General features: G+C 37.6%; 1 protein-coding gene across 2 annotated transcripts in view; it reads right to left on the reverse strand.

Moving 5' to 3' along the window:
- MED13L (mediator complex subunit 13L) overlaps window positions 1-21943 on the reverse strand; it is a 204298-nt gene that overhangs the window by 80890 nt on the left and 101465 nt on the right. The gene's annotated exons all lie outside the window — the stretch shown is intronic.

The raw sequence follows: 21943 nt of genomic DNA on the forward strand, positions 1-21943 counted from the left end.
TTTTTTGTTACACTGGCCAATAATACATAAGTGACAGAAGCTGTGAACATTTTATGTTTAGACAGCCAGCAACTTGCAACAAGTATCAGTAATGAGACAATTTGCTTCTGTCTGTGTGTATGCATTATACAGAAATTTCTAACATTATGTAAAAAGCTACACATTTGTATTTTACATAAATATAACTTTCAACAAGTATCGGCTTAGAGGAAGAAACATTTCAATGACAAAAACGAAATTATATGTTTGTGAAAATATATTTACATATTCATATATAAAAATTATTTTTGTCACGCAAGTAGTTAGTTTCCAAGTGAGACCTGTATCAAAAATCCTGCACGAATCTACTGCTGTTCCATCCCAGTAGAAGTACTGCCTAAGTCTGAGAGGTTGGCAACCATGTAATGGCTAGCAACTGCCAACTAAATGTTGCACATATCCTTCTACAACGAAGTTTTAGTATATAGTGATGGAACATGATATTCTTCTTATTTCAATCACGCAACTAGTCCTCCACCAAAGGGAAGCTGTTCTTTCTGGTACTCTTAAGAATATCTTGGAAAGAGTTAAGAGAATTAGAACAGCTCGACTCGTTCAAGACATCTAGTCAGTTCTCCTGACCTATTTCACTGATTTCTTCTTGGGAAAAAAAAAACTACCAAGAGACCAAATACGATCACTTAAGCTGAAAAGAGCATGGAACACTTAGAGATGACTTTCTGGTGTCAAAATCCTAAATGAAACACAGCCAACGCTTCAAAACATTTGCTGGCATAAAGAGGAAAGCTCCAAGCCCCTCCACTCCTCACAGACAAAACGGTGCTGGCAAAAGCCCTACTGGAGATGAACCTGTATGACCAAAGAGTTACCTTTTGCTAGTACAATTTCTCGAGAACTGCTTTAAACATCACAAGAAGAATGTGTGCTTACTCAAAACTTATTTTAAAATCCCCCTGCAGAGTAAACGGATACTTTCCAACAATACGAACCAACACCAATAACGCTGCAGTGAACCTATGATCTTTAGCGTGGTTACCCCAGGAGCTGCATGCTGGATCTACAGCACATCCAACAGGCTGGATGGGGCTTTCAGCAACCGGGGCTAGTGGAAGGTGTCTCTGCCCACGGCAGGGGGTTGGAACCAGATGATCTTTAAGGTCGCTTCCAACCCAAACCATTCTATGATTCTATAAACTGTTTGAATACAATAATTCTTGCAAATTTAAGCTATACCAGCATTAGACAGGTTTGGTGGTTCATTTCTGCACAAACTCTAAGTAGAGAAAGATTGTTTCAGTAGTCCTAGTTGTTGAGTCGGTGCAGTCAACATTTAGAGGTGGGAATGGTGAAGTACACGTATTGAAAATCCATCTTTATCATTACAAATTCATAGTAACTCCTGAAAACAAGGCATCCATATTAATCTTTTATAAAACTTGTCTGTAAAAGTATCCGTATAATGATCCTATAGAACACATGTGAACTCTAAGAATAAGGTCAACTAAGTGAAAAAACAAACACGTAACTGGCTCTAAAATACTGTGTCTGTCTGGATTTCGATACTTTTTGCAGTACAAAATTACTGGAGTAAGACATAAAATGGTTTAAAGAAGTGACCGGTACTGGGAAAATTGGCAATGACTCTAACAACACTGCCTCGCTGCAAGTAACAGCTAGTATTGCAGCTAACTACTCATGCCTACATACGGACTAGTATACAGCCCTGGGTGGGTACAGTATGTACACTACAACTGTTGCCAAAGAATTAAACCATATGAAACTAATTACAGACTGGATTCCGTACGGCCTTATTTTTTCTTAAGCAAACAATACCAAGGTTCTTAAAGTACCTAAAGACATGCGTCTCAAGAACTTTGTAGTTAACTACGTTTTTCCTCACAATTTGTTCTTCTATAACATAACAAAGGCTGATAGTAAGTAGTGCAATACCAATCCAAGCTAGCCCTAGAATTTCCATTTTTAAACCTCTCTTCATAAACCAGAAAGAATTTCAATTTTCCAGCTGCCATGGGAATTCAAAGGAGCAGAGGGGGAAAAAAAGAAAATTGCTTCAGTTAGATGCCAGATTTTGTTACATGTGGAAGTTCGAAAGAAATCTAAATCTAGGAAAACTATTTAGAAGCAAGACACAGTCTGGTTTTGTAAAAACTATGCAGATTTAATACCAAGGCAAGACACTGCCGTCAAATGACTTTAGCAGGTTCTGTTTTCCTTGTGTTAGGATCAATTCATGAGTTGAGCACGAGGGAAGACTTCCTTCAGGGTTGAAAGGGTAATTTAGTTTCTATGGTCCATTAATTTCTTGGCTTCGTTCCCCAGTCTGCTCATTAGTGTGAAGTGCGGTGATGAGTTTCAGAACATGGAAGTTGAAACAGCATCTACAAAATTCCTTCACACAATGATTGCAAAACATCCATCAGAATTAACATAGCTTTGAAATTTTTTGACCTAGAATTCATGCTGGTGGCCTGCATCAATAACCATTTTTACCTTTAAAAAATGATACAAAGTCAGTTAATGACATTATTCATGGCTTCTCACTGTTATTCATCAGCATTTAAGGCAACGGCCTCCAAGCAGACAAACTAGTTTTACTTCAGCTGAATTAGTAACAGATGGAGAAGATACATTACCCTCAATCACAAGGTTAAACAGATAATTATGAAAAAAACCACAAGTCTTCGATATTATCTGATCCTATTAATGTTGCATGCGCAAAGAGTAACACATAGTTGAGTTCAGGAATAAGGAGAATTATTTAGGTCACCTGAAGAAACAGATTCCTCTATGATTTCTTTCCCTCTAGAAGCACAGACTTGCAACCATTGAGCCGAAGAAACCAAATTTGGCACCATGGAGGCACATATAAACCATGAGCCTGTGTGTGAGCTCTAGACTCCTAGGGAGAGTTACTACTCTGCAGTAGTATTAGCTTGGTTTGACCATTAACACGATTTGATCCTTTTCTGCCAGAGAGCAGGATGAAAAAAAGGCTTACCTTTAGTTCTGTTAGTCTATTTAAGACGACTTTGTGCTACACCTTTGTATTCTCTGTCTGTAACACACAAATAAGAGCCAACCCTTCTCATATGGAATTAAGCGGCCTGGGTTAAAAAAGGATAGCAACATAAAAGCGTTAGGAGTAGTCAGAAAAAGATTTAGGATTACCCTTCATGCATTCCCACCCTGCACCTCAGGGCAGGGTCATTCATGTTCTTTTTTAAGCCAACAGTAAAAAACGGTATAAACCTGAGGAACGAGTAATTCTTTTGTTAGTGTCTACCTTCAATCTCAACATTTTAAGTAGATTCTCAGCACAATAAAGGAAAAATTTAAGTAAAACCAGACATACATTAAAAAAAAAAAATTTGAGTTCAACCACTTCCTGGGATTTGGCTGGCTTCATTGACAACAGTGGACAAGAGAACATAAACCTCACTAATTGCTGCAATCCCAGATGACTATGTATGACTATATATACTAGAACCTGCTGCGAGACACACCATTTCTAACTCGAGGCACTTGGGTGGGTTGCAAAGCCTGCCACCCCACTCTGGAAGAAAGTTTCTGTTCCTTGCAATGGAACCGAATTGTGGCTGCTCTTTTCTTTCAGGCGAGTTTTCTATAGCAAGCTCCTCTTGACAGAGGGGGTAAAAAATTCTAGCCACAAATACACCTTGCCAGAATCCGGCACTAGATCTTTTCATCACTAACTGAACCAACCAGCTCCAGCTATTGAGTATGGCAGTGTTTCACAGCGCTGGCTTCTACGCAGGGTGAGCTATTCAACGTATCACGAGTGAGCTAGTAAAGGCTAGAGAGTGAACTACAAAGAGAAGAGAAGAAAACAAAGTCCATGTTAATTTTGCCTCATCCTTGTTAATCTTGTCTGCCTGTATTAGTCTTTCAGTTCGCAGTTTAACACCTAGTGGCAAATTATTACACGGATGATCCTAGCAAGTGTTATGCTACTGCTTGGAGGTGGTCAAATTGCCACCTATTATGGAGGTCAATCCTGTGTCACAGTTTTCTTACATTCCTTCAGCTGTTCCTCTCGTGTCATTTTAGACTTCGATGGTAAGGTGGGTGCTGTGTTTTCATTGATTAGCCTAGCACAATGGGATTTTGACAAATGCTAAAATACAACTAGAGTATATCTGCTTTTGAAGACGCAGATATAAAATATGAACTCTACGTTAGAATAATGTATTCCCTCGGAAAAGAATCAGACTACCTGCATTCCTTTCTGACTTGCAACAACAAACACTCTCCCAATATTAAAATGACCCGGGTGCAACGGCTCAGCTAACAATTTTCAACTATTAGCAAATGCTTTCATAATGCTACTGTTGAAAGGCAAAATCTTAATCAAAAAGATTTTGTTAAGATTCTTAAAATGCTACTATCTACTATGAAGAGAGTAGGTCAGAGCAAGTGGCAAACAAAAAAAATTAGATATTGACTTAAATTTTAAGTTACCTGGCCACAAAATTCACATCTAAAATTAAGCTCCTAAAAATACAACTACCTTTTTGAAATGCTTCTTGACATACAAGCTATATTGCGTGCATTCTGCCAACAAAATAATCCCATGAAATCAAATTTCAATTAGAAAAAAGAAATAAACACAACAGTGATGAGGAGATCATGATATTTCTAAACACGCATACAGAGATACACATACACCCATATACTACCGATCTCCAACAATCACCTGTACAAAATCTAAAGGTCATACAGGGAGGAGGGAGGGAGAAGCTAACTCCCTTCATCCCGTGAGTAACTATAGCCAAACATACGGAACCTAATGTCACGCTGGGAAAGTTTTAAGATTGTATAGGTACATGACTGGTATACAATTAAGGAATTAATCACAAAAACGCGACTAATAATTATCTAGCATAAGAGAGTATAACACGAATACACGGTTCTTGTTTTTCCATGTGTTGGTACATACAGAGAGGTTTTATTAACACACGTTCAGGATTGCTGAACTGCTTTGCAAGTGGAAAGTCCAGAAGTGAATTAGGCAGCTTATACGCTAGTTAAGCCTTTACAGCGTATCACACAATCTTATATTCCAAACATAGCTAATACCTACTTTAGGAAACAGTCCAAAAAAGTTGCTCAATTTAAAATGGAGATTTTGATTCCACATTCGGATCAGAAAGCTGAAGTATCCCTGGCAAGCTATTTGGCTGGGAAAAGAATCTCTTTGAAGCTGCTCATGAGTTTGGAATGTACAAATGAAGACTGTATCCTAATTCAGCCAGACAAGGAAGTAAGGACATAACTTTAAACAATCATGTAGCTACAATGGCTTCAATGGAATGCGATATTCTGAAATTATGTGCGGCTCAAGTGTTTTTTAAATAAGAACTTGAAGTAATCAAACTGCCGATGAAGGAGTCGGAGTACTATTAAAACCAGCACGCATCGTATACGATATTTTTTTACATGACGTTGTAACTGAAACATTCAAAATGCATTTGTCATCTTATTATTTACCCGAGTTCAGAACACACTGCGCTTCTGCCTTCTACAATACAGACGTATATAGAGTTTATGCTCACTGTGAGAAATTCACCCAGAAAACCATGTTTCTGACCATTACTCTCATCAGTTTATTTTACTTTTCATTACTCATGAGGCCTACCTCATGGTAAGTCAAACCTATATTAACATTTTTTTATTTGCAAGTAACTCATTTGAAAGAAAAAGAACTAAACAGTAGTTAAGTATTCATTTGCTCTAAGATTTGTAAGTTTTTAGGACAGGGGTTTTTTTTTGTGCTTGGGTTTTGTTTGCTTGTTTGTTTTTAATAACATCAAGTCATAGGGCATACTAGTACAGTACGTCCATGGCTGGGGTTTTCCAGCACCGATACATATGAGCATAATTTAATTCCTCAAACATACCTTTATAAGGTTTTATAAGTAATCCCAATGTTCACATGCAAAATTAACGAACAGTGAAGTGTTTACCACATCTTGATCTTTAAGCAATACCACTTGGCTTAGGAATTTTAAATTAATTCTAACTGCTGTTATTTAGGTTTCCATAGAAAAATTTCTATAAAAAAACCATTCATTTGTTCAACCACAAAACAGAAGAGCAGCTCTGTATATGCGTTTCAGGTTTTCACTAAAAATATCTGAGAATTGTTTTCCTTACCAAAAAATCTAGTTTAAAAGAACAGCCGCACTGCGTATCTATCTATACATGTGTACAGAAGATGCAAAGTGTGTGCGTACGCCGTAATGGTCCTACAAGCAGAGCCTAGGCATCTGTAGGCATCATATTTTTGTGCCGCCTTTACAGTTTATTTCAGTATAAGGGGCCTCTAAACTAATAAACAAACAAAGCAAAAAACCAAGGGGTTGTTAAAGAGATAATCACAAACAGATGTGTCATCTGTATTAAGGCAGAACTTTAATATAATTTCATCAGTGTCGTTCTTTGGTACATAGAAGGGGCCATCTAGTAGCTAGAAAAGGAAATCCCTTCTACTGCATTGACAATACAGATAAAAGCTTCTCAGATAGGGTTAGGTTTGCACGGTCAGCAAAAAAGAAAGTAAAAACAGCTTTCCACTCCCACTTCTCCAGGGAAGGCTGAATATTAGGCTATTAGGTAGTCAGATACATTATTTTATAGCTAGCAAAGCCCTTGGGTAATAAAGAATGAGTGCAACTGCCACAGGCAGCTTTACAGGAAATTGTGTGAAACAATGACAGATGCTCCAGAATTGTTTCAAAACAAAGAAAGCCAGAAGAGCAGTGTGTCAGCTGAGGGTTTTTTTGCTCCTGAACTATATTCTCTACCATGCTGACAGAAACTACGTGCTTAAAAATTATATTTTGCGATTATGTGCACATATGCGCACACACAGCCCTATGAATGCAAAGTTAAATAATTCTATCCATAACTAAACGTTTTAACAAATATGTATTTCTATTGCCAGTCTCAAAAACAGTTGGAAAAGCTTTCCTCGTTTAACAGATATAGCTTGAGAAGCTGACTGTGAAAGAAAGCTAACAGGAGTAAGTGACTAAAGCTTTCACATAGAACTTTCCAAAAAAGTTTTAAGTCCTTTTTCAAAAAACACTCAGGCATTTTAAATACTGCATCTCACAAACCCTCAGTTGGATTTAGTATTCTTTGCTCACTCCTGAACACAGGACTTGCGTCACCAACTAACTTTGGAGCTAGATTTTAAAAGCAATTGGTTGCTGTCAGACAAGACACCAAGCAGGATCTTAAAACAAATAATGCCCAACTCCAACTGACATACACACGAAGTAGGCGCCTAAACACGTCTGAAAAGCTTACAAGTAGCTACCTGCATATTAAATCACACAGATGCTATTAACTGCCCCCAAAAACAAGTTTCTCAAGATTTTTAACTACAATGAAAAATTATCTTACAGAGTTAGGAACAACAGAAGAGAGATGAGTCCTTTACACAGTTCAGCTGGCGATCTGCTTGCTTTTGGCAGAATGACATTGATCTTATTTTGCAGTGCCATCAGACTGTTTAATAAATAAGGCTGACTCTCTCTGATCTTCTACTGGTTTTGTGTGTGTAGCTAACCACATCTTTTTCTTGCTTAATATATGTTTACATTTCCAGTGTACTTCTTGCTATAAATTGCTTTAATCTATTTATTTGCTTTAATATGCTACCAACGCAGTATGTAAAAATCCATTTGACTGGCTTTTATAGAGACCTTTATAAAAAGTAATAATATTTAAAAGCTTAACAGTCAAATCACATCAATAAAGTCAGCTTAGTACTTTGCAAAACAAAGCAGTGGAATTTCAGTGAAGTATGCATCTGCGAAGTGTAAAGACAGGTGAAATTGCTGTAACATTGCCAACTGCGTAAGCACTTGATTTCAACTGTGATTCTAATTGTTTATTAACATTTATAGAAAGCATCATTATTTTTGAAAGACTTTGGTCCAGATTATTTCTTCAAATTATAAACTTTGTCATTTAGAGAGTAATGCTTAACCCTGTTAAAAGAATTGCGAAATTTTTAAAGCGTGAAACAACTGTATCTCAAAGCTTCTTGTAACAGGACCAGCGAAGAAGGAACAACATCCCCCTGGCTCCAAGGTGGTGGAAGCCAAGTATTCTTAGTTGAATCTCTCGAGTTTTACATCAAGGAAATTGTATGCTCAGCTTTATTAAAGCAGTCCACAACAGAACAGGCAGCGGGGGGGAAAAAAAAAAAAGCACACCTCCAAGTAGCAGACAGGTCATATGAGCGCATAAGTAATATATAGCACGCTGTCAGAAAGCAGAAAGCCATTATAACAGTCTCAAATAAAGCAATGCTATTTTTAATTTTTTGTTGCTGTTGATTGCACTGTACCAGAAATAGATTCTAAAATAAGGATGGATGTTTGGTGAACAGTTTATTGGTCCATCTGTTCTCCAGGAGAGTTGGATTTTTCTGTAATACCACACAAACAACAAAGCTGCAGTATATGAAGCTGTTCTTAGAAATAAATATATAATCCCAAAGAACTTTCACAAAAAATACGCCATGAAACAAAGTCAGTCCAGTCTCAAAACACTGGTTTACAGTTTTCAACTTGAACAAAACAAAAATCACCAAACGAACACTCTTATTCCCAGATCTCTGTTATGACAGTATATTGTAAAAGGATTGACTAGTTTATTTTTCAACTCAAAGTAAATCATCTCCACTCACACAAAACAGTCATTCGAATTTGGAACATTAAATAGATTTTTCTTTTTATACTCCTGCACTACTCATTTACATCCAAAATGAATCTTCAGAGATCATAAATGCTACATAAAGGGAAAATGAGAACACAGCTGAAATTACCAGTGTGTGTGTGACACGATTGTGAACATTCACGTTTTTGCAAGAATAGCGGCCTTAAGAAAAATGAAGTACAACAGAAAATCCTGCTATACCGCATGCTTTATTCCATATTAAGAAAACATTCACTATAATAGAAGAAGAGAGATTTAGCCCCATTAGTGTTATCTCCTGTAAATAAAATTGAAATGCGATGCACGGGGTGGGGGAATGGATAATTAAACCCATTGGCTAGTAGAATTTCTCAGTCAACTGTTTTACAATACTTAATTCCTGCATTCAGAATAGCTTTTCCTATGGTAGCTTCCATCAGTAACATATTTATTTCTCTATTGATTTTTACGATTAATACAATAAAGGTCCTGCAGGTTTGGATTCAATTGTATTAAATGGGTCTGTGCGGGTAGTTTATACATTGCTCCAGCTTACTTTAATTAGTTCTTTTAGTTCTCTCATTTATACAAACACTGCAGCTACTTAAGTACCTCTCCTGAGATCACTTAGCCTCCTTTGATTTCTTCACAGTATTGAGACACAGTCCTTGACTTAACTTTGCATTTAAAAGAAACATCACAATTAAGGCTAAATAATGAGAACTAGAAGAAGAGGGAGAACAGCACAGTAACAAATTCTGCTACTACTACGATACCGAAAAAATATGAAAGCCAGAACTCAAGGCAAAGAACTGCAGTACAACTTCACAAGAGTTAGTGAATGGATAAGGAAAAAAAAAACAAACAAACACAAATGAAACCCAATATAGATAAACATACAGAAAAATTGCAGGAGGGGGAAAAAAAAAAATAATTTTCTTTCTTAGGGATTCTGACTTTGAAAAATATGATACTGGCCAGGAAAGCACTTCTTGAATCTATAGTAGACATTTCTACAGAGATACATCAGTTCAGAAATAACAAAAAAATCCCAAACAAAAACCACAACAATGTTCAGAATTTGGAAAGGGATGCAGAACAAACAGAAGATACCATTGCCACAGCCCAGAAAACCATGAAGTATTCATATAAAAACAGGTGCCATTCTGAATCTCCTCAATCTAAAGGAATGACAGTAGAAATGAGACGCACAAGGAGGTAACAAGAAAGGTAAAAAATACGGAATAGTTTCCATACAAAGAACAACTAAATATATAAGGAGCCTTCATTGTGAAGGAGATTTAACTGAACAGGGAGAGAGCAGACGTACTAAAATGAAAAAGATTGAGACAAAAAAAAAAAAAAAGATATAGTTACATTCTCTCCTTCATACAGGGAGTAAAAGACCTAACACTACATTAATGAATGAAAAAATTAAAACAAAAGCCCCAGACTTTTTTCCACCCGTTGCATAGATGAGCTATGGTATTAATTACCAACAAGTATTTGTGCATGCTGAAATTCTGTGTGGGTTCAAACTCAATTAAACTCACAAAAGAAAAATTCATCAACAGTTGTTAAACACAAAAATATGTCAAGTTGTATTGCCAAACCCAGCAGGAAGCTGACCGAGTGTACAGAAAAATAACTGTATTCTTGGCATGACCTAATAGTCCTCCCTAAGCTGTTCCACTTTTGACCACTGCTGGAGACAATTTTTACATTAAGGGATTATTTAAGAAGAGTATCTGGGTATATTTCTTTTTAAGAAACTAGAAGCACATAATAGCAGACAGCTTCTTGAAACATCCAGAGTGACTACATTACACTGTTTTTATTCTTATTTGGTTAAATGCCACATCTGTCTCATGGCTGTGTCCGAAGTAGGCAGGATCTGAAACTCTTCAGGCAACATTTCCGCTCCTTCCTAAATTAAATCTTTTTCTAGGAATTGGGTGGGACAGTAAATAATTTCACTATATGTCCCTGTGCTAGGGAACTGTTCTTCCAAACATCAGATCATAAATGTGGTTTAAGCAACACTGTGTGTGCACACATCATCTACGTAATCTGAAGACCAGTAAAAAGATAATTCCCCACATTAGACATCCAGTTCCATAAATTAGACTGCTGGATCCTTCGGGGGGGGGGGGGGGGGCAGGGGGGGAGAAGGTATTTTAATGTTCTTCCTTCAGATCTTCTCCATCAGCTTTCCAGTCAGCAGATGGAAATTATATAATTAAATGTACTGATATCATCATCCAAAAAACACTTGCTGTTCCCCATGTCTTTAACAGCTGGTAGCATGAAGAGATGAGATCCCTCAAAGTAATTTTTGCAGCTTGCTTTCCTCCAAGAAGACACAAAATTCCCTTCTCTGGTGGGAAATACAATCTACCCCTGAATTACTATCTTGTCCTTCTAAGATTCTTCTCCTAACAGTCCTGTCATGACTGCACTCAGAGCGGCCATTAGGATCCATCTCTCCCTCTCCCATGTCAAGTCGCGAACCACACGGCTGTATTTTGGAAGTCCTTGAATGATTCATATAGCTACCTACAAGGTGGTGGCTCCTCCCACTTCTCCCAAGAGCAAATTCCAAAAGAAGAATTGTCACCATAACATTCAGACCGATTAAAAAAAATGAAAATCATCGGAGGGCAATTGTTCTCCATGCAAGTTCCAATTTTCCCAGATATTCTGGTGTCTAGTAATGCGCCGCTGAACTTAAAGATGGCAATCATTGCACAATACACCTTAAGAAAACTGCTTTTCAGTCTAAAGCTGAACTGGTTCTCAGAAATCCACAGAAAACTTGACCGACAAGCCAAGAAGAAAGGGTGGAGAGAAAAGAGGGAAGTCTCTTCAAGTAGGAAGAAAATATCTTGAAAGTCACACACAGAAGAGGTTCACATAGACACTGCGAAATCCAGTGATGCATGAGGAACGATTGGTTTTTTTCTTACAGATCACCAAGGATCAAAAGGCGTTGCCACACGAGTCATTTGAGATCAGAGCACACGTGATCTGCAGTTCCCTAGGTAGATGAACCCTGACCAAAATATTGACTGAAGGAATTCTACACAAACAGTTTCAAGATTTAGAGTGCTTTTTTCCCATGTAATCAAAAGTCTTGTAACAGACATAAGCTAATCCAAAAGTAGTACTTTAAATCCTGAAGAACAGTATCCACATCCAAGTATGATAATGGCAAATCTGCCGAGCTATAATTATAACAAAGCAGTTTGGACCACATGTTTTACCACAGAGGCAAGCCATCATTTGATCCCCTGCTGCAATGACAAAACGCGATGTCAGTAGATGGCAGTGTGAAGCATATTATTGGGAAAGAAGATTAGTTTGTCAATACTCGAAGAGACGAGCTCTTTGCTGGGCACCTGGAAAACAGGTCTACTCCTTAGTAATTACTCTGTCTTAGCTTTATTATCAGGATAAAGTCTAGAGAGACTAAATGCAGTCTGATTTATTACGGGTATTTTTTATGTTTACTGATCTTTTAGAGAGAAAACTTCAACATAATGTCTGCTATGACTGACAATGAAAAAGAGGACTGCCTACACCGCAAGTCAGAAGCAAGAGAGCCATCCAGATGGATATATCCAACCAAAAGTGAAGCTAGGCTGCTCAGACCCAGACACAGGGAGGGGCTCCAGTTTTTTTTCAAAATTTTATCCAGTGTTTGCTCCCTTGCCCAGGATTTCTCAACTTCGTAAGTGCATACACTCAGAACATATGAAGTCACTTCCCTGTCAAACTAAGAGCACTTGAAAGTTGCCCAACAGTTGCGATTGAGAAATGACCTGCTCCACACACGCTCTTCACCCTGCCTCAGGCTCAGACCACATATAACTTGTCTGAAGTTCAGACTGAAGGAACAAGGTGTACTGTGCAACTTCGAGCAGGAGGACAAGAGGCTTCTTCCTGAGGTTTTGCCCTCAAAGGGCAAAATTCCTCAACAATTCGCCCAAAATCTCAGTTCGAGGGAGGTATGCAGGCAGCTGATCACACATCTGTTGTCAGAACCTCTTCCTCCCTCCCCATCCTGCCCCACTCTTTTCAATGACAAAGCTACTTTTTCCAATATGAGATTTTTCAAAGATGAGAAGTAAAAGTCTAGTCACAAGTCAATACTTCCTGCTACAATGCACTCAGAGAAAGCATCCCGAAGTAACAACCAGTGGCTTCTTAATACACTTTACTAATCAAACTCTATCCAGTTTGTACCACCAAACATACCTGCTCTAACTGCAGCGCCTCCCATTAAAAATAAGGCTTAAAAATAAATATTACTGAGTTCAGACCAGAGTTTAGTTACAGTAATTATGTAGGAGAAAAGAACAAACCGTCAGAAGCAAACAGAAGGGAGAAAGGTGGGAAGAAGTAACTCGAAAACCTCAGTGAGCATTACTTCTGTACTTCCGACAACGGACTGGAACCACACTTTAGAACTTACTTTGCTTTACTCAGTTGCCAAGTAAATGGAACCTAACAGAGTTCATTCATGATGATATATTTTAAGATGTATCCACTCTGTAATTACTGTACATCAGCAGATTGGTCCTCTGCAATGTTCATTTTAGTCATGAAGAGGATGGCCGACAGCTCACCGGTTCGTTATCAGAAACAAGAACATAGGTTTGTTTTAGTCCTACACAGAAGAACTGGTTTATATAGCCTTATTTAGATTATGTACGATATACCCAGTGTTCATTCAAGTTCGCTATCTTCTAAACTAGCAGTAAATTAATACCAAAGACAAGCTACTTTAAAATTGTGTTACTATCCTGAATCTGAAAATTTAATAAGCCAAAACACTAAAAACTCAGAAGACTAATTCAGCTTTCTCTTCGACTTTATAAATGGTTCCGTCCAATTACCTTTTAGAAGTAAGCATTTCCATAACTTTTTTGATACATCAGTCACAGAATAGTCCATCATCTGATGATTTCTTAAACAAGCAACCTGATTGCACAATGCCTAACGGATAGCATAAAATTGCACAAAGACGACATTCTTTTGCAATATTTTAAAATACTTGTTCTACAGACGACTGAGCTGCCCAGAACTCCCTGCTGGCATACTGCCTGCTACAGCTCACGTTCGAGAGAACTCACTAAAGGTATACGCAACCAAACTGATTCAGAAGAAAACAAAAACTGGGAAAGAAAGATTTGGGGGGGCTGAATGGAGAAAAGAGTCTGAAATCATTATTTCAACCGGTTAGAATGACCAAGATTGCAAAAATGGCATTAATGCTTGAAGGTGTGCTAGCAGACAGATTAACCAAGAATGAAATGGTTCCATACTGCCTAAAAGAGGCGGGGATGGGGGGAATCCATCAAACATACTGCAGTACAATCCCATTTTAGTCCAAGTCTTCAGAAAATAAGGGTTAGCAAAATTTTTTTAAGTGAACATAAATCTCAGAAAACAGACTTTCACAATGAACAACCTAGGTAACTCTGTTCTGAAACAAAGTTGTATTTCAAGATTAAGTTATTTTAAAGAGGTATAAAAGTGTCAGAAAAATAAATGAAAAAGGTATTACTGTTGACTGAAATAATTCAGTGGAATTGCTTTCAACTGAAGTTTTCTTTCCTATTTTTGGAGAGAGATTGAAGAATATTTTGGCTTTAGGCACCAATTTTATTTGGGAATATGAGGAAGTGTATTTACTTCTGAATTGGACTGAAAACAAATCCTATAGTGCCACTGGTTTTGCAGAACTCAAAAGACCACATACTGCCTACAAGGATTTTAAATCAGTTTAAGCACAAAATCCAGCTTGATTTTCAGAAATTCAAGAAAGCCGATCTCTCCTGTTTGTGGACGTTCTTGCAGTACAGTAAGCAGAGCTACAACTGTAACTACAATTATAGTTGCAACAGATTTAAGTATTCAATACTAAGGCCCTCTAAATATCTACAAAAGCCCTTAAGTCAATTCATTACTGATACAGTAAGTGACAACACTTGTGTTTGGCAGACAGTGCAACTGGGAGTCCTGACAAATCTAATTAACAGCACATCAGGGGCACTTAGTTTATCCTTTATATACAGTGCCAATAGTGAGTGTATAATGAGAAAAGGAGCTTAAACATTAGTGGGACTTCACTAATTGGTCACCAAGTCCTGATTAAGCCAGGCTTCATATATAATTATTGAAGTTCAAGTGTCTGACACAAGTGTATCCAAAAGCACTTAAGGAAGATACCAAGTCACTTCTAAACTACATAAATAAAAATAAGGCACAAAAAAGAAAAGAAACGGACAACAGAAATACACGACTGATTTTCTTGAACTACTTGCCATTTGTATACCTCTAGTTCAAAATATTTCAACCGTTTAAATAACTATCTTTTAAAAAAGTTACAAAAGTGTGAAAAATAATGTAGTGTCTCAATTACATTAAATAATGCAAATATTTGGAACATACGTAGGCATTCCAGTAACCTTATATACAAAAATATTTGTATGTACAATAAATGTTGCCAGAAAATAATAACTACAAGAGCAGGTTTTACAAATCCAGAAGTTAAAGATGACAAGAGCAGCTTTATATATTTGTTCATTTACCTTCATTAAATCAGTAAAAAGATCCTTAACTTCAAAATTCCAGAGAGAACTGATCTGCATTATAAACTGGAATCCACAAAAGTATATGCCACCATACCCCCCAAAATGGTGAAAGAGGTGACCTGAACTGTGTAACTGGCTGCACGTGGAAACATATATCCCAACACACATATCCCGTATATCCTGGCTTCCTCAGAATCCTACAAGGAAATGGCAGTTATAAACATACGCTGAAAATAGATGGATTCAGAGTATTTCAGACGGAAGAAGGCAATCCAAAGTCTCAGGCACCTCACCAAAATCAAATCTGTGAAAGCTCTATGATACTGTGACAGCACCTTGAATATTTTTACTGGCTCAAGTACAGCATAGGAAAACAGGCTACCTTTAAAGGCAGCAGGCCAGACAGTATTTTCCTTTCTGAAGACAGAATGGGATAAGAATTCTGCTAACGATTCATCTCAGACTGGGAGAGGTTGGTCAGTAGTATCTTGCTTCTGTGTTGGAAGCTCACTAGAAGCCAAACAACTGGAGCTTACAAACACCTTTTTACAAGATTCTGCCACGCCAGATTACCCACCTTTGCCAGTTCTGCTGCATACCCTCCTGCCTCACACCACCCTGCCCATGTTTTGGAATTTCTGTATGAAATGAGGGACCCACGATCTACATTGGGGCTGCCAGAGACGCACAGGCACTCCAAGACACACACCACAAGCACCACCATAAATTTCATTAGCAGCAGTCCCGTTTTGAGATAATGCTGCATCCATAGAGAGGGGTCACTGCAATAATATAACCCCTGTTATCAAGACAAGGGGATACTTGCAAAGAAGGAATTTCAAACTCATGTCTTCTATCAACAAAATGCAAAGTATCACAGGACTGAATAACCAATGGCACACCTATCAACATCCCTTATGTTTTATCTGAGCTGTCTGGCTCAGTTCCATGCATTCAGCAAACAGCTGTGTAAGATACTCTACAGCATCCTTTCAATCAGCTGAACCGGGTATATGCAGCACACGAGAAGCGCTGCTCCAGTGACATCTTACCAATGACCCCACGTAGGGAGTCTTTCTGTTGTTCCCAGGACTTTATCTTGATTGGCAAGGGTCAAGGAATCTGAAGAATCGGTGCCTGGGGTTGCTTTGCCACTGTCTTTTTAATGCTCTTACCCCAGGAAAGGAAGATGAAAAGGTTGGGTCATTATCATGAAGAAAGTAGTCCTCAGCGGTAGCTGCTACAAGTACACCAACCTACCTTCCTGTTTCATTTATTGAAGGACACTCATAAAAAATAACGGCTGTACCTACATACCATAATGTAGAGCTGTGCAGAAGTAATGCAAACTGGGTCATATACTTAATACATTCAATGAAAATTTTACAGTATGCTCTGTGAGAGTTCTTACCATCTCTTATAGAATAGTTTTATTATTTTCATTATTAAATGAAAAACATCAGATAACTGAATACAGAATACTCCTTAATTTATAGCTTATCTAGAAAGTTACTTTGGTAATAAAGCATATGAACATTAAGACTTGAGTCCAAAATGCTTTTTTTCCTGCACAGCGTGCCAATGTTTTCAATCAAGAATTTTACATACAAGATATGGAATATAACACAAACAAAATAACCCAAGAGTACCAATAGCATATATCCGCAATGGATAATAGTAATTAAAAGGGTAGTGCTTGATTAGCATTTTCCCAAGCCATCTCAAGTGTCCTTAAGTAACCTTAAGTTGTTAATAATGTTTTACCGTCTTCTGTCTACATAACATAAAAATGCATTATATTTACCAATGGTATTAGATTAATATACTTGAATATAATTATATTAATTACCTTAAAACAATTATATTTAAATATGAGCATACTGATATCAATGATAACAGCTTTTGCTGAAAAATGCATGTGAAAACACTTATTTTGTAATCCATATTTTATATCTATTCTTTCTGCTAAAATATGAATGCAGACCATATTCCACTGGGTACACTAGCCAATATTTCAGAGAAGGTAAGAATTAATTCAGCTTTAGCACACACAAGATTACCAATTAAAAAACAAACAAACCAACACCCACCCCCACCCCCCCCAAAAAAAAAAACCAAACAAAAAACCCAACCACAGATATAATACACTAGCTTGGTGTATGATTTTACTGAAGCCGTAAGACTGAGAAGAAACTCAGCAAATATGAACATAACATTTCAGACTTTAAACCTCAAAAACATGAAAATATTTGTCTGGAAACTGAGCCTCTTAAACTGAAATAGAAAAGCTTATTTTTACAGGGGTAGGAAGAATTATTGAAAAATACACAGTATTTCTTATTACTCGGTATTTCTATCACATTTATTTGACAAGTCAGGAATAAGCACACATTATTTAAATCAGATTGATTTTTAGTATTTTTTTTCCTAGTCTTTCCTCATTTATGATGGTGTTAGTTGGCAACACTGTACATATATGGTATCACTATACAGCCTTCTCAAGAAACATATGATCACATTAATAAATTTTTAAAAACATGGTTAAAACACAAGTACACCAACTTGCAGAATTAAAACAATTTATATGGCTCGTTTTTCCTCAAATTCAAGAAAATAAAAACCTCCCGTTTTAAACTGGGACATTCTCACTGCATTGCAGCGAACTGTACATGCACAATCAATCAGTTACCATTTCTCAGCTGAGGAATTCAAATCTTATTAAAAATTTAAATAGATCACTTAAACTTGTTTTACCATGCTTTTACTGAATTATATCATCATTTAATGAAACACCTTAATACCATTTGCCAAAAGACATTATCTGTGCAATGTCGTGTGCCAGGACCAAACCTCCGTATCACATTCAGACAAGGTGCTCCAGCCTTAGGCACTAGTTCCACTCGTTTCCAATTCCTCCTGGCACAGCACCGCAGTTCTTCTCTAGGGCTCACTAAACCTGACGTTTTCACATGAAGATACCGACTGCCAGGAGTTCCTAGCACGGCAGAAAGTGAATGCAGCATGCAACGTTGCTTGCAACAATGCTGAATGTCAATTTTGGTATCACTGATCTAGATACTCCTTGGATAAGTCCTATGACTGCTCCCAGGAAACTGAAGGCAATGATAATTTCCAGGATCTCAAAGAGGAAGCAGTGCTTAAAGCGTCTGCAGTCTTCAGGTTTTGATGGCACTGATTAATGCCCAATTTTGATGCTTGCAAAGAAATGAACACAGCTCTTGAGCAAACCTGGATATGGATGTACTGACCGAACCCTGTTACAGCGGTAAAAATTCATGGATTAGATCTGGGGGGGAGAGTTGACACATGAAGAATGCTTAGGATACTGTATTTATTAAGACACAGCCCATGCACTCGTAACTCAGAAATTTCTATATTTTATCAGCATCACATGAGGTTGTCATATTCATCTGCCTTATGGGACAGTAACAAACAGAAATCTGCTTGGAAACTGAAATTAAAGAACTGTATTTCATTGCAGCCTAACTGTAATTCCACTCTTCCATCTGCACTGTTTCAAGCGCACAGAGGGTAACGTGGCTACCTAGGTATCATTCCTATCTTTCAGTCTTCTCACCTAGTAACAAAAAAAGAAACAAACTCTACTCTACTCACTGATGGAACTTTTTTTCTTCTTACGGCCAAAAAACCTAACAGACTTTTGGAAGAGAGGATGTCCCATCAGTTATTTAAGCTACAAAAAGCAACAATTTTTTTCACATGTTCTTTACATTTAAGCGAATTAAAAACAGCTTAACAACTGATGTTAAGTTGCTCATACAGTTCAAAACAAACTGATTTTGTCCCCCCATTTTCGTACTACACCAAGGTAACAATCATGAAATAATTAGCAAAGATTCTTGCATAAGATGGTCATAAATTTTTTTTTGTCGGTAAGATGTTTAACATTTTATGGTGGTGCTTTCCAAAACCAAAAAAACCCCATACAAAACTTGGAAACTGATTCTGAATAGACTGTGAAGATGAATTTTCACCACACAGTGGAAGGCACTATCAATGCTTCGTATCAGACAAATTCTGTAAACTCCAAACATACAGATCTCCTTTAGGAAGTTGTGTAGATAAATAAGCAAGTTTGCCATTTTCCAGAAGTAGCGTGAAAACATATTTTAGACACGCACTGCTGTAGAACAGACAGTTAAACATGAAGAATTATTTAGTGACACATAGCGTTAAAGATACTCGGGAAAGAAAACCCACAAGTTCTGTGCTAAACTTCCTGTCAAAAGCATCTGGTTCGCACTGTAAGCGAACCAAAACCGCATACGGGTCCGTCTGTAACTCCCTCTGCTCCTCCCTCACTCCTCCTGAAAAGACCAGAAAAGCTCATCCTGCATACTGTTTCTGCTACTGCCTCAGAAGGTCACCTATTGTTCTTAGACCTCCTTTTCACAGCTCGGGACTAACTAGGTCACGGCCACTGCCATGCTCCACTTCATCTCTGACTTCATTCTGAAATCACAGACCTCCCCGCCCTTCTCCTTTCATGCCATTCACAAAAATCACAGGGCCTGAATGAATTCACTCCTTGAAAGCCAGCCGCATGAGTTTTAACTTCTTCCCTGTTTATTTATACCCAGTCCGAGACTTCTCAGTATATTCCTGAAATGAAGTTAGTAACTCAGGATGTTGGGAATTTGAGATGACTAACTTTGCCACAAGTAGAAGTATAAAAGCAGGCTTTGGAACCATTTGTACTTCTTTGCCAGAATGACACCTGCTCAGTTTTTCTCCATTCAAGGGGGGTATACATCTACATAGATTTCTCTCTCCCCATTCAAGGAGAATAGTGCATGCATTTTCAACAGGGATTACCTGTTCCCAGACTTCAACCTAATCACCGTACATACCTGCAACTTATTTCTAGTATTTTATCTATTAACATGCATTTAGCTGCTATTTTCTAAAATACCACTTTTTTTTGGTTATGAAGGCATTACCCACAGTCCTAAAATACCTAAACACTCTCAGTTGGCCTCTTCTTCCTGCAACTGCTCCTTACTGCTTTATCTACAGCAAGCAACTGCTTAGAGCAAGAGTTGCACAACAAATTTATATGGAATTAATGTGAATCACTTAATTTCTGTGAAGATAGCTTTTTGTGCTATACTGAGAAAGAAAGCCTAGAAGATTAAATAAAAAAATGTCTGGACAAATTAGTCCCCAAAGCCTCCTGCTATTTGCTGCTACTGTCCACAGTTGACTCTACCGTCAACTTTTGCAGTCTTTACTACCATCTTTCAGCACAATTTGTTAACTCCAAAGATATATTTATAGCAGAAAATTCAACCACTTGAAACAACACAAAACCTATCTCAAATTAGGCCTTAGTTATTATTGCTAAATAAATGCTTTTAAAATGGCGTATATGCATAGGATCTATAGTGACAAGTACTTTATTAAAAAAAAAACCAAGCCAACCAACAACCCACACAAACCAACAAACAACATTATCTTCTTCAAATCAAGAGCCTACCCTTTAACCCTAAAATGCTCTATAAAAATGTCAGTTTTATATACAGGAATACTTCAAATACAATTTAAGTTCAACATGAATTCATTTTTTGTAACATGTTCCAGACCAGTTATTTATGTGCATACTGTACATATATTTCCAAATGTAATTATCCTCTACAGATCACCTCACTGTACAAGCATTTCTGTGTTACGCACGTGTAAATAAGACACAGGACTTACTCTTACTAATCTGCCAGAATTCTAAAGCAGCAATGCCAGTGCTGCTGCTGTTTTTGACAGACACCGTCTACTGTATCAGATGCTTCACTTCTTAAATTGATACACACCAGGAACAGACATGAGAGTCGCAAATACATTTCATCTGAGCACTAAAGCTGCAGGAAAGTTGATAAAACAAATAGCTTTTGCTGAAAGGAGCTGTCTCCCTTTTCCAGAAGCTGGAAAAGACACTACTTCTTGTGTCACTTCAGGGAACTAATCTCCCGGAAAATTAAACTAGATCTTGGTGCGATCGGAAAAGCAGCAGAGAAAACATGAGGGAGGAAGGTGGTTATGTACAGCCAGGACAGAAAAACACATGAAAAAACCTGGACCTTTCAATGGCTTCTTGCCATTAGATTGATGTGAAATCAAAGGTTACACATACACAGTGTAAGTCTGCTTCGCCACAAAGAGTAAAGAGCAAGAAAAGAGATATCCCCATGCTAAGTTAATGCTTTCTGTTTTTAGAAAGGAGACAAATCCATGTTTAATTACTGCATTGTATCTTAAAAACAACTGCTGTTTGGAAGTACCCGATTAACACAAAGTCTGTTACAGAATGAAGCCAACCGTTTGTAGTATTACACTGTAACAGAGATAAGACATTTCTCTTGTAAGACAATGCAGTGAGATAAAGAGATGAGAGGGAGAAGGTATGTATGATCTACAGAACGATTTCCACCTGTGCCTACAGCTGCCATCAGACACGCTGTTGTGACTGTAGCTATGCTGGATGAAGAAGTTGCCACTCCGCTTGCTCATTACCTTCAAATCTTCCACCATAACTGCATGTTCAGTCACTTCCTAACCCA

This window comes from Nipponia nippon, unplaced genomic scaffold (genome assembly GCF_047370975.1).
Source record: "Nipponia nippon isolate SJK-2023a ecotype South Korea unplaced genomic scaffold, ASM4737097v1 scaffold_30, whole genome shotgun sequence".
Taxonomy (NCBI): domain Eukaryota; kingdom Metazoa; phylum Chordata; class Aves; order Pelecaniformes; family Threskiornithidae; genus Nipponia; species Nipponia nippon.